General features: G+C 46.4%; 1 long non-coding RNA gene across 6 annotated transcripts in view; it reads left to right on the plus strand.

Moving 5' to 3' along the window:
- The first annotated feature begins 10418 nt into the window (after positions 1-10418).
- The window catches only part of LOC126940756 (uncharacterized), a 30913-nt gene continuing 27523 nt past the window's right edge, over positions 10419-13808 (plus strand). For 4 of the 6 annotated variants that reach the window (XR_007720898.1, XR_007720894.1, XR_007720900.1 and 1 more), the window contains exon 1: positions 10593-13737. This is a non-coding gene — a long non-coding RNA (uncharacterized LOC126940756). Of the gene's footprint in view, positions 10531-10592; positions 13738-13808 lie in introns of those variants that run through there. The other 2 variants (XR_007720896.1, XR_007720895.1) reach the window with 2 other exon arrangements.

The following is a 13808-nucleotide window of genomic DNA, read 5'->3' on the forward strand; positions in this document are numbered from 1 at the left end:
GCCCTCCACCAGCTTCTGGATGTTAAATATTATCTCTTCATGTGAGCTATACCAGAAGGAAGAGTCATCTGTTACTCTTTTACTTCCTTAATGAGCCCTCAAGCTGGTTTGCAGGGCAGATATCTATCCTTTCTTTCTTTTTTTCCAGAGGACAGATGGGTTCAGATATAGCTGCTTGGTCTTATTCTCTCCCATGACTCAAATTTTATTCTTCTTGTCCCCTTTCCATCTTCCCCTCAAATAAAATAAAATAATCAGAAACAATCACCAAAACTAGATAGCAGGGTGTGGTGGTGGCACTTTGATGGATAGACCAAATATTTCTTTTGCTACTATAGCAACTACCATTAAATGCCTTGTCACAGGCCGGGCGCGGTGGCTCAAGCCTGTAATCCCAGCACTTTGGGAGGCCGAGACGGGTGGATCACGAGGTCAGGAGATCGAGACCATCCTGGCTAACACGGTGAAACCCCGTCTCTACTAAGAAATACAAAAAAAAACTAGCCGGGCGAGGTGGCGGGCGCCTGTAGTCCCAGCTACTGGGGAGGCTGAGGCCGGAGAATGGCGTGAACCCGGGAGGCGGAGCTTGCAGTGAGCTGAGATCCGGCCACTGCACTCCAGCCTGGGCTACAGAGCGAGACTCCGTCTCAAAAAAAAAAAAAAAATAAAATAAATAAATAAATAAATAAATAAATAAATGCCTTGTCACATACCTTTGATTCTCTTTGGAAATGTGAAAGTTATTTTGCATATGTGATTAAAATCACCTCAATTACCAAAAATACTTTCATTTCCCTCCAGGATTATTCTTAATGGGGCTTTTACTATTTTCTTCAGATATTGTTATAAATGCAGAATGCAGTCTTGACCAATTTCTCCAAACTATTTGATTTCTCTAAATATTCTCATCCCAAATATTTTCATATTATCTGAGAATGACAAGGATTTTATGAAAATCATAATTGAAAATTTTTCCACAAAAACACTTAATTAAAAAGTTTGATTCTTAAAGATACTTTTTGTTATCTAGAAAATTTATAAGAGATAACTCAATGTTTATTGAACAATTCGTTAGATAAACCTGTATTAAATGGCTGTGTCAGGTATTATGCAACGTACTGCAAACATAAAGGAGATTAAGAAATGATTGCCACTTTCAAGGAGCTCAATTAAGAGTCACTTGCTTTCTACCTTGTATAAATAGTTAATATTTTACAAAACCCTTTCCATGTGTAATAACTCATTTCATCCTCAGAACAATAAATCCTGGTTTCATACTTAATAAACTTGCAGTTTCTTGTTGCTCACTGTTTTTTCTTTTTTTTTTTTTAGACGAGGTCTCACTCTGATACCCAGGCTGGAGTGCAGTGGGGAAATTCTGGCTCACTGCAGTCTCCACCTCCCGGATTCAAGCAATTCTCATGCCTCAGCCTCCCAAGTAGCTGGGACTACAGGCATGTGCTACCACGGCTGGCTAAGTTTTTGTATTTTTGGTAGAGATGGGGTCTCATTATTGTCACACATGTTCATGTGAAGAGACCACCAAACGGGCTTTGTGTGAGCAACAAGGCTGTTTATTTCACCTGGGTGCAGGCGGGCTGAGTCTGAAAAGAGAGTCAGCAAAGGGTGGTGGGATTATCATTAGTTCTTATAGGTTTTGGGATAGGTGGTGGAGTTAGGAGCAATGTTTTGCCGGCAGGGGGTGGATCTCACAAAGTACATTCTCAAGGGCGGGGAGAATTACAAAGAACCTTCTTAAGGGTGGGGGAGATTATGAAGAACCTTCTTAAGGGTGGGGGAGATTACAAAGTACATTGATCAGTTAGGCTGGGGCAGAAACAAATCACAATGGTGGGATGTCATCAGTTAAGGCTATTTTCACTTCTTTTGTAGATCTTCAGTTGCTTCAGGCCATCTGCATGTATATGTGCAGGTCACAGGGTATATGATGGCTTAGCTTGGGCTCAGAGGCCTGACATTCCTGTGTTCTTATATTAATAAGAAAAACAAAACAAAATAGTGGTGAAGTGTTGGAGTGGCAAAAAAATTTTGGGGGTGGTATGGAGAAATAATGGGTGATGTTTCTCAGGCCTGCTTCGAGTGGTATTAGGGGCGGCGTGGGAACCTAAAGTGGGAGAAATTAAGTTGAAGGAAGGTTTTGTGGTCAGGGGTGATATTGTGGGGTTGTTAGAAGGAGCATTTGTCATATAGAATGATTGGTGATGGCCTGGATATGGTTTTGGATGAATTGAGAAACTAAATGGAAGATACAAGGTCTGAATAAAAGAAGGAGAAAAATAGGTATTAAAGGACTAAGAATTGGGAGGACCCAGGACATCCAATTAGAGAGTGCCCAAGGGGGTTCAGTGTAATTACTTGTTTGGTTGGGAAGTTTTTGGGAAAAGACCATTAGTTCATTTTACCTTTCCTGAAGATTGAGGATGGTAAGGGGTATGAAGTTTCCCCTGAATACCAAGAGCCTAAGAAACTGCTTGGGTGGTTTGACTAGTAAAGGCCGGTCTGTTATTGGACTGTATAGAGGCAAGAAGGCCAAACTGAGGAATTATGTCTGACAAAAGGGAAGAAATGATCACAGTGACCTTCTCAGACCCTGTGGGAAAGGCCTCTACCCGTCCAGTGAAAGTGTCTACCCAGACCAAGAGGTATTTTAGTTTCCTGACTCAAGGCATGTGAGTAAAGTCAATTTACCAGTCCTGGGTGGGGGCAAATCCCTGAGCTTGATGTTTAGGGAAGGGAGGGGGCCTGAATAATCCCTGAGGAGTAGTAGAATAGCAGATGGAACCCTGAGAAGTGATTTCCTTAAGGACAAATTTCCATGATGGAAAGGAAATTAGAGGTTCTAAGAGGCGGGTTAGTGGCTTGTAACCTACATGGAAGAGGTTATGAAATGACGATAGAATAGAATGGGCCTGTGAGGCTAGAAGATATTTTCCTTGGTCCAAGAACCATTTGCTTGTGTGGGAAGAGATTGATAGGTGGAAGTTTAAGTGGGAGAGTAGGTGGGAGTGACCGATGAGAAGGAGAAAAACTGGCCATGAGGGACAGAAGTTGGAATGCTAGCTGCTCCTTTAGTTACCTTATCAGCATAAGCATTGCCCTGAGCAATGGGATCTGATGCCTTTCAGTGGCCCTTGCAGTGTATGACTCCAGCTTCCTTTGGAAGTAAAGCAGCCTTCAGAAGAGTTTTTATTAAAGAGGCATTAATGGTGGAGGACCCTTGCGTAGTGAGCAAATCTCTTTTAGCCCACATAACAGCATGGTGGTGCAGGATATGGAAGGCATATTTAGAGTCAATATAAATATTGACGTGTAATTCCTTTGTAAGAGTGACGGCTCAAGTTAAGGCAATTAGTTCAGCTTACTGAGAGGTAGGGGAGGGGGGCAGAGTGGTAATCTCAATGATAGATGTGAAAGATACTATAGCATAGCCTGCCTTTGCTGGTGAGTGGTGATTAGGCCTGGTGGAACTGCCATCAATAAATCAAGTGTGATCAGGGTGAGGAAGAGGAAAGAAGGAAGTATGGGGAAATGGAGTGAATGTCAGGTAAATCAGAGAGATACAGTCATGGGGGTCAGGTGTGGTATCAGGAATAATGTGGGGGCTAGCCTAAAACAGTAAGATCAATTTGTTTGGACAGAAAGGCTACAGGGCATGGTCCTGGCTCTTGTGTAAGAATTTTGACCACACAGCCCTGTACTTTGGCTGTGTATAATGAAAAGGGTTGGGATGAGTTAGGGAGAGCTAGTGTGGGAGCAGCTTCTAGGGCTGTTTTTAAGGAATAGAAAGAGGAGTGGCAAAGGGATTTAGGATCTATGCAGTCAGCTAGGTTTGCTTTTGTGAGTTTATACAATGGTTTAGTCAGGATGGTAAAACTAGGTATCCAAAGGCGGAAGTACCTAACCATGCATAGGAAGGAAAGGAGTTGTTTTGTAGAAGGGGTTGGGGTTTAGAAGATTAGCCGGACACAATCAGCAGGGGGAGCACGTGTGTTTTCATGAAGAATTATGCCGAGATAGGTAATGGATGAGGAAGAAATTTGGGCTTGACTGAAGTAATGAGAGCTGTCTGTGAAGCCTTGCAGCAGTACAGCCCAGGTAATTTGCTGAGCGTAATGGATGTCAGGGTCAGTCCAAGTGAAAGCGAAGAGAGGCTGTGATGAAGGGTGCAAAGGAATAGTAAAGAAAGCAAGTTTGAGATACAGAACAGAACAATGGGTTATGGAGGGGTTGTGAAGGGAGGTATTGAGGATAGGAGAGTGTATGGCTTTGGCACTACGGGGTGGATAGGCAAGACAATTTGGTTGCTAAGGCGCAGATGCTGAACTAACCTGTAAGACTTGTCCGTTTTTTTGACAGGTAAAATGGGGGAATTTTACGGAGAGTTTATAGACTTTAAAAGGCCATGCTGTAACAGGCAACTGATAACAGGGTTTAATCCTTTTAAAGTGTGCTGTGGGATGGGATATTGGCATTGAGTGGGGGTAAGGGTGATTAGGTTTTAATGGGATGGTAAGGGGTGCATAATGGGTCACCAAGGAGGGAGTAGAGGTGTCCTATACTTGTGGATTAAGGTGGGGAGATACAAGGGGAGGATGTGAAGGAGGCTTTGAACTGGGGAAAAGGGTGGCAATGAGGTGTGACTATAGCCTAGGAATAGTCAGGGAAGGAGATAATTTAGTTAAAATGTCTTGACCTAATAAGGGAGCTGGGCAGGTGGGGATAACTAAAAAGGAGTGCATAATAGAATGTTGTCCAAGTTGGCACCAGAGTTGGGGAGTATTAAGGGGTCTAGAAGCCTGGCTGTCAATACCCACAACAGTTATGGAGGCAAAGGAAACAGGCCCTTGAAAAGAAGGTAATGTGGAGTGGGTAGCCTCCATATTGATTAAGAAGTGGACAGACTTACCCTCCACTGTAAGAGTTACTCAAAGCGTCTGTGATGGTCCAGGAGGCTTTCAAGGTGATTGGGCTGCATCAGTCTTCAGCTGCTAAGCCCAGAAGATCTGGGAAGGAGTCAGTCAGAGAGCCTCGGGCCAGAGTTCCAGGGGCTCTGGGAGTGGTTGCCGGGTGAGTTGGACAGTCCAATTTCCAGTGGGGTCCTGCACAGATGGACATGGCTTAGGAGGAATCCCGGGCTGTGGGCATTTCTTGGCCCAGTGGCCAGATTCCTGGAACTAAAGCAAGATCCTGGGGCAGGCTGTCCTGGAGGAATGCCTGGTCATGGCGGTTCAGGCGTTTGGAGTTCTTGTATGCTGGAGATGTGGCTGGGATTTGTCTCACAGTGGAGGCAAGGAATTGCAATTCAGAAATACGTTGCTACTTGGCTGCCTCTACTCTATTATTGTATACCTTGAAGGCAAGGTTAATTAGGTCCTGTTGTGGTCCTGTTTGAGGGCTGGAATCTAATTTTTGGAGCTTTTTCTAATGTTGGGAGCAGACTGGGTAATAAAATGCATATTGAGAATAAGACGGCCTTCTGGCCCTTCTGGGTCTATAGTGGTAAACCGTCTAAGTGTTGTTGCCAAACAGGCCATGAGCTGGGTTGAGTTTTTATATTTGATGAAAAAGAGCTTAAACACTAACTGATTTGGGAGAGGTCAGACAAAGAAAAAGGAGCATTAACCTTGGCTATGCCTTCACTCTAGCCACCTCTTTAAGAAGAAATTGTTGGGCAGGTGGGGGAGGGCTAGTCGCAGAACGAAACTGTAAGCCAGACCGGGTGTGAGTAGGGGAGGTGATAAAAGGATTATAGGGTGGGGGAGTGGAGGCTGAGGAAGAATTGGTACCTGGCTTGGCCTGGTAAGGAGCAGGCTGGGGAGGAGGGGAGGGGTCAGATGGGTCTGGAGAAAAGGAGCATTCAAATAACTCAGAGCTTGGGGTGGAGACTGAAGGAACAGACAGGAGAGAAAGGAGAAAGATTTGGGATGAGTCACATTGGGAGCAGAGACTAGGGAGGGACCAATGTGTAAAAGGGTGCCTGGATGTCAGGCACCTCAGACCCATTTGCCCATCTTTTGACAAAAATCATACAGGTATTGTAAAATGGAGAAATCAAATATGTCATTTTCTTTTTTTTTTTTTTTTTTTTTTTTTTTTTTTGAGACAGAGTCTTGCTCTGTCGCCCAGGCTGGAGCGCAGTGGCCGGATCTCGGCTCACTGCAAGCTCCGCCTCCCGGGTTTACGCCATTCTTGCCTCAGCCTCCCGAGTAGCTGGGACTACAGGCGCCCGCCACCTCGCCCGGCTAGTTTTTTGTATTTTTTAGTAGAGACGGGGTTTCACTGTGTTAGCCAGGATGGTCTCGATCTCCTGACCTCGTGATCCGCCCGTCTCGGCCTCCCAAAGTGCTGGGATTAAGGCTTGAGCCACCGCGCCCAAATATGTCATTTTCTAGCTATTTACAATCACTATTGAGTTTGTATTGGGGCCAAGCAGTGTTGCAGAAGAAAATAAGACACTTAGGTTTTAGGTCAGGCGAGAGTTGAAGAGGTTTAAGTTTTTGAGAACACAGGCTAAGGGAGAAGATGGGGGAATGGAGGGTGGAAGTTTGCCCATAGTGAAGGAGGTAAGTTTAAAGAGAAAGGTAGAGACACGGAGAAGGGGGTGGGTGAGCAGCCCTGGGCTGCAATGTGGGTGAGCAGCCAAAGCAGGCATCCCCACAATTGACTTGCCACCAAGGAAATGTGGGTGAATGACCAAGGCAGGCGTCCACACGGTGATTAGACACCAATGGATTGTGGGTGAATAATAATCAAGCAAGTGTCCCTGCAGTGATTAAACACCAAGGGAAGACTGTCTTCCTGAGTCCATGACCGGTGCTGGAGTTTTGGGTTCACTGATAAAATGTGTCTCCTCTGTCTCTAGTAGAGAGGAAAAAGAACTGGAGTTGGAAGAACAAGGAGATTGAAGGGTAGCGAGAGAGGGAGATTGAAGGGTAGCAAGAGAGGCTGGAGAAGAGAGTGAAACGACTGCTTATCCGATTTGAAATTCATGAGATGTGGCCAGGCGTGGTGGCTCACGACTATAATCCCAGCACTTTGGGAGGCCGAGGCGGGTGGATCACAAGGTCAGGAGTTCGAGACCACCCTGGCTAACATGGTGAAACCCTGTCTCTACTAAAAACAGAAAAAATTAGCTAGGCATGGTGGCGGGCGCCTATAGTTCCAGCTATTTGGGAGGCTGAGGCAGGAGAATGGTGTGAACCCTGGAGGCCAAGCCTGCAGTGAGCTGAGATCGCACCACCGCACTCCAGCCTGGGTGACAGAGCAGACTCCATCTCAAAAAAAAAAAAAAAAAAAAAGAAATTCATGAGGTGTTCCTTGGGCTCGTTGGTCTGAGGACCCAAGGTCATAGGTGGATCTTCTGACGGAGTGAGGCCGAGGACAGGGGAGCAGTCTACCAAAGGAGTCCTCCTGTCCTGGGTTTCAGGACCAAATGTCACACACATCCATGTGAAGAGACCACCAAACAGGCTTAGTGTGAGCAACAAGGCTGTTTATTTCACCTGGGTGCAGGCGGGCTGAGTCCAAAAAGAGAGTCAGCAAAGGGTGGTGGGATTATCATTAGTTTTTTTTTTTTTTTGAGACGGAGTCTCACTCTGTTGCCCAGGCTGGAGTGCAGTGGCACTATCTCAGCTTACTGCAAGCTCCGCCTCCCGGGTTCACGCCATTCTCCTGCCTCAGCCTTCCAAGCAGCTGGGCTACAGGCGCCCACTACAGCGCCTGGCTAATTTTTTGTATTTTTAGTAGAGACGTGGTTTCACCATATTAGCCAGGATGGTGTCGATCTCCTGACCTCGTGATCTGCCCGCCTCGGCCTCCCAAAGTGCTGGGATTACAGGCGTGAGTCACCGTGCCCCACCTATCATTAGTTCTTACAGGTTTTGGGATAGGCGGTGGAGTTAGGAGCAATGTTTTGCCGGCAGGGGGTGGATCTCACAAAGTACATTCTCAGTGGTGGGGAGAATTACAAAGAACCTTCTTAAGGGTGGGGGAGATTTCAAAGAACCTTCTTAAGGGTAGGGGAGATTGCAAAGTACATTGATCAGTTAGGGTGGGGCAGAAACAAATCACAATGGTGGGATGTCATCAGTTAAGGCTATTTTTACTTCTTTTGTAGATCTTCAGTTGCTTCAGGCCATCTGGATGTATACGTGCAGGTCATAGGGGATATGATGGCTTAGCTTGGGCTCAGAGGCCTGACAATTATCTTGCCCAGGTTGGTCTTGAGCTCCTGGCCTCAAGCGATCCACCTCTCTCCGCCTCTCAAAGTGCTGAGATTACAGGCAGGAGCCAGTGCCCCCAGCCACTCACTGTTATTTGCAACCAGAATGTTCACTTTGATGATAACATTATATATTTCTCCAGTTCACAAAGTGCTTTCTTGTCTTGTTGGAAACACAAGTTTTTTCATCTTCTCAGCTTCTAGTCATTGTTCTAGTCTTCCTCTTGTGGGAAGGGGAGAGGACTAAAATGACTTCTCGAATTCCTTGTAAGTGCTCTTAAAATAACAGTAAGCTCTATTGTATATCCAAGGTGAGGACCTTGCTGTTGGATTTCTGTCCCTCAGAGCCTTTAGGCTATAATCTCAGAAGTTCATTCCTACTTCATTTTTGCTCTCCATTTTCCCTTTATTCCATTCCTGATCATGCCTTCCAGGTCATGCTCTATTTGGGATTTCTGTTTTTGTCAAAAAAATAGAAGGAATTTAGCAACTTAAGGATTATTCTGCCCAACGTGTTCACTTTACAGAGGAGTTCACTGAAGCAGAGAGCCAACAAGTGTCAATGTTAAACCCACAAATAAGTGGTAGAGCTGGGCCTGAACCTGAGACTACCCTTCTGCCAGATATCTTTTAAAGACATTGAGCTGTCTTTAAAAGTTACCTGTCAAATGAAATATTCTCTCCAACATGTGTGCTTCTCTTATATAGCTAGCCTATAAATATTTGGTTGCTGTTGCAGTAGAGATCTACCCCATTTTATAATATTTCACAGATTATATTGTATATTTTCAATTCTTCCAGAGTGTGCTTATTCACCTAATGTGAATGGTCTGTGTTGGTCTTCGAATCAACAAACATTTATTGAGCATCTACTATGTGTCAAGCATAATATAGGCATTGGGGACATAAGAACCAATGCCCTTCCACTGTCCCCATGGTGGGTTTTGGCCTGATTTTAACTGGAAGTATTATTTGGATTTCTGTAGTTTCATTCAACATTGGATCATTAGTAACTCTTTAGATTTAGTGTAAATGGTCCTGTAAATGTGAGAAAATTAGTAACAAGAATTGAACTCTAACAAGGTGTTCAAATGCTGACTTTAAAGCCTTTACCTAGGCAGGCGTGGTGGCTCACACTTGTAATCCTAGCACTTTGGAAGGCTGAGGCGGGCAGGGCGCTTGAGGCCAGGAGTTCGAGACCAGCCTGGGCAACATGGTGAAACCCCCTTTCTAAAAAAATACAAAAATTAGCCTGATGTGGTGGCGCACAACTATTAGTACCAGCTACATGGGAGGCTGAGGCAGGGGGATGGTTTGACCCTGAGTGGCGGAGGTTGCAGTGAGCCGAAATAGTGCCGCTGCACTCCAGCCTGGCTGACAGAGCATGACCCTGTCTCTAAATAAATAAATAAATAAATAAATAAAGACTTTACCTGTGCATTTAGGATTTTTTTGCACTGCAGAGGACCCAAGGACCTTTATGTATCATCTGTCTGTCTGTCTATCTAATCTGTAGAGAAGGTCTCACTCTGTCGCTCAGGGTGGTGCGATCATAGCTCACCGCAGCCTCCAACTCCTGCCCTCAAGCGACCCTCCCGCCTCAGCCTCCCGAGTAGCTGAGCCCACAGACACTGGCCACCACCGCCTTGGCTTTCCAAAGTGCTGGGATTACAGGCGTGAGCCACCCAGCCAAGAACCACTATTTAAATGTCGCCAAGCGTGGTTTAAAAAGTCTCCCAATTCTGAGGGGGGCAAGGTTTGAAAAACTATTGGATCCTATGTTCAGCACCGAAGTGACAGGATGATTCGTACCCTGAACCTCAGCATCATGCAGTATACCCAGATCACATCTGCACAGCCCCCGAATCTAAAAGAAAAGTTGAAACTATATAAAAAAAAAAAAAGTCTCCCAAATTTGTTACAAAAATGCCAACGAAGGTTAATCTCGGGTAATCTAATTCCGTTTCCTGGTGTTTTCTTTTTTCTTTTTTTCTTCCAGTCGGCTCCACCTACAGAGAGGCCCAACAGGGGGCTCGCGCGCTCGTTTGGGCTCGGCGGCCGGAGAAGACGGGCGCACTGGGCCGGAGCCGCCCCGCCAGGGTTGGGTAGTGGCTGCCGGGGCTCGTCGCCAGAAGGCCTCCTGGGCCGCCCTTCCGCTCTCCCGGGGCTGGGCGGCGCTGTCTGGCTCTTCCTGCCGCGCTCCGGCCACTCCCCCTCCGCCCCTCGCTTGGCCCAGCCGTGGCGGCCGTGCTCTGCACGCAGTGCCTCCCTCGGGCGTGGGTCTGCAGGTGCAACCCCGACTCCTCCCTGAGCCCCGCAAGGCAGCCCTGGGGTGCTCCCGGCAGGGTTGCCCGACTGACCCTGCCCTTGTTTTGTGTTGCAGGAGACCCGGACAGGGCAGCGGCCGGCACTACCGCGCCGCGATTTGCGCAGAGTTGAAGACCCTGACCATTGAAGAGGTGGCCCCCCGCCCCGTCGGGCTCACGAGGTAGGGGGCTGGCTTATCCCCTTCTACTCTCCCTTTCTCCTCGCCACCACACACTCCCCGCTGGCTTCCTTCTTGAATCAAGTTCCCAGTTCCCAAGCGAGGGGGCGACTGGAGGGCAACTTCGTCCTGGTCTAGGAGGTTGAAGTCCTTTCCAAGGTCTAAAGTGCTAAAGGAAGATTGTTCCCCCAAAACACGCTTATAGGCCTCTTTCTCAATGCTCAGAGTTGTTGCCTTAGAAACAGAGAATTTTGATTTGCACATGACTTTGTATGTGCAAGTTATTGGTTTAACACAGGTACATAGACCTCATCCTCTGCTTCGTTCCACCTCAGTGCCGGAATCGAATTATTCGGTCTCTGCCTCCCTGAAACCAGCCCGGCAACCCCCGTGTTTCCATGTGAACATACGCCTCTGGTGTATTGCAGAGATTTGGGATTGGATTCTTTTAGGGATGTGGGCAGCTGGTCCACTGAAATGTGGAAGTCACTTTGGCCCTGCCTGTTGACCACTCTGGTAACACAGTGTCATCTGGTGTGGAGATGAGAACCTCAGACAGTGTGAAGCAGGCAGTGGGTCTCAGTGTTGGAGACCTCCAGGGAGAGGGAGAAAGGCAGCCGTAACCCTGAAGTGTTACCAGCATGGAACCTGTTAACTAACATGGCTAACACGGATTATTTGGATGAGCACTACTTCCTGGGATTCACATGCTGAATGACATTCATCCTCAAATCATCCTTCAATCTAGGTGGAGTGGCTGGAGAACACATGTGTACCCTGTGTATACTTGTCAATAACCGATGTGCTCTGCACGGAATGGGTCCAGGCTGAGGGCTAGGCTCCTTTGTTTTGTTATTTGTCTAGACATTGTGTTGTAAGGAATTAGCCCATGAGAGCTGTGACTATGTAGTTTTACTCACTGCTAAATCCCTGAAGTCTCAAATGGTTCCTGGCATGTGGCAGAAGCTTAAAAAATTGTTGAATGAATGAATTTTGTAGATAAAAATGTCTTCTCACCAATATGGCCACCTCTGTACAAACAAATCAATATCATCCCTTTGGCATCTCAGCTTTCATTTCTTCCAGTGATTCCAACCCCTGTTGGGATGTGTTGGTCTATGACAGTGGTTGTCTAGCACAGCGGTCCGCAACCTTTTTGGCACCAGGGACCAGTTCTGTGGAAGACAGTTTTTCCATGGATCGATGGGGGTTGGAGGGGATGGTTTTGGAATGAAACTGTTCCACCTCAGATCCTCAGGCATTAGATTCTCATAAGTAGTGCACAACCTAGATCCCTTGCCTGTGCATTTCACGATAGGGTTTGCACTTCTATGAGAGTCTGATGCCACCCCTGATCTGACAGGAGGCAGAGCTGGGCAGTATGCTTGCTTTGTCTGCTCACCTCCTGCTGTGCAGCCAGATTCCTGACAGGCTACCAGTCTTTGGCCCCAGGGTAGGGAACCCCTGGTCTGGCATGCATCAGAATCAGTTGGGGTTTGTTAAAAAAGAATGCTAGGCTTTATCTTCAGAGTTTCTGATTCAGTCAGCCTGGGTTGGGGCTTGATAATTTGAATTTCTTTCTTTTTTTTTTTTTGTTCTTGAGATAGGGTCTCACTCTGTCACCCAGGCTGGAGTGCAGTGGCATGATCATGGCTCACTGCAACCTTGACCTTCCAGGCTCAAGCGGTTCTCTTACCCCAGGCTCCCAAGTAGCTGAGACCACAGGTACATGCCGCCATTCCTAGATAATTTTTTAATTTTTATTTTTGTAGAGATGGTTGCCCAGGCTGGTCTTGAACTCCTGGGCTCAAGTGATTCTCCTGCTTTGGCCTCTGGAAGTGCTAGGATTATAGGCGTGAGCCATTGTGCCTGGCCTATGCCAGGTGATACTGATGCTAGTGGTCTGGGGCCACATTTTGAGAACCACGGGCTTACAGGGCCTGGCTACACTGCTGGCTACACTGCTGTTGGTCTGCCTCAGCTATGGCACTATCGCAAAACATAGAGGTTGGGGATCTGGGACTAGACTAAAGGAGTCCAGATTCCCCAAACAGCTGATCATTTTACCCTTCTGTTTAAAATTCATTAATGACTTCCTATTGTTTATAGCATGAAAATTAAGATCCTCAGAAAGGAGGCCAGACGCGTAGCTCACGCCTGTAATTCCAGCACTTTGGGAGCCTGAGGCAGGTGGATCATGAAGTCAGGAGTTCGAGACCAGCCTGGCTAATATGGTGAAACCCCACCTCTTCTAAAAATACAAAAAAAATTAGCTGGGCATGGTGGTACATGCCTGTAATCCCAAAAACTTGGGAGGCTGAGGCAGAAGAATTGCTTGAACCTGGGAGGCGGAGGTTGCCGTGAGCCAAGATCACGCCACTGCACTCCACCCGGGGCGACAGTGTGAGAGTCCGTCTCAAAAAAAAAAAAAAACAGTCCTCAGTAAGGCTTCAAAGTCTCTTGTGTCCCCACTGTAGTGTCTTTGTAGGTCTTTGTAGATGCCATTGCTTTTGTCTGTGCCAAGCCTTTTGCCTCCTACTTTGAATAGTTAACTCTTACTTGTTAGTTCAAGTGTTGCTTACTTAGGAATGCTTTTTCTGACTTCCCCAAGTGGTCAAATCCTTCCATTATGTGCTTTCATAGCACCATATATTTATATCATTAACACTTGGTACTGGAGTTATAACTTAATATATGTATCTTAATTATTACCTGGTTAATATCTGTTTTCTCTACTATACTTTAGCTTCATGAAGGCAGAGACCTTGCCCATTTTGCCTCCTGAGTGTATGCCGGCTCTTACTTTAGTACCTGGCATGTCGTTGTCATTCAGTAACTATTTTGGTATGATTGAATGAACATTGTCTCCATGGATGTGTACTGTTCTGCTTTGCAGCTCTATTTCCTTTGTAGGTCAGAGTTGATGTCCATTTCTGTGGAGTTAACTTTGGTGATATTTTGATCTGCCATGGTCAATATCAGAAAAGGCCCCATCTTCCCTTCATACCTGGTGAGTATGGGGAGACCAAGTGACTGCTTCAGGAAAAAAAGATACAGGGAGTTTTCCGAATCATGCCCTTG

This window comes from Macaca thibetana, chromosome 1, assembly GCF_024542745.1.
Source record: "Macaca thibetana thibetana isolate TM-01 chromosome 1, ASM2454274v1, whole genome shotgun sequence".
Lineage (NCBI taxonomy): Eukaryota > Metazoa > Chordata > Mammalia > Primates > Cercopithecidae > Macaca > Macaca thibetana.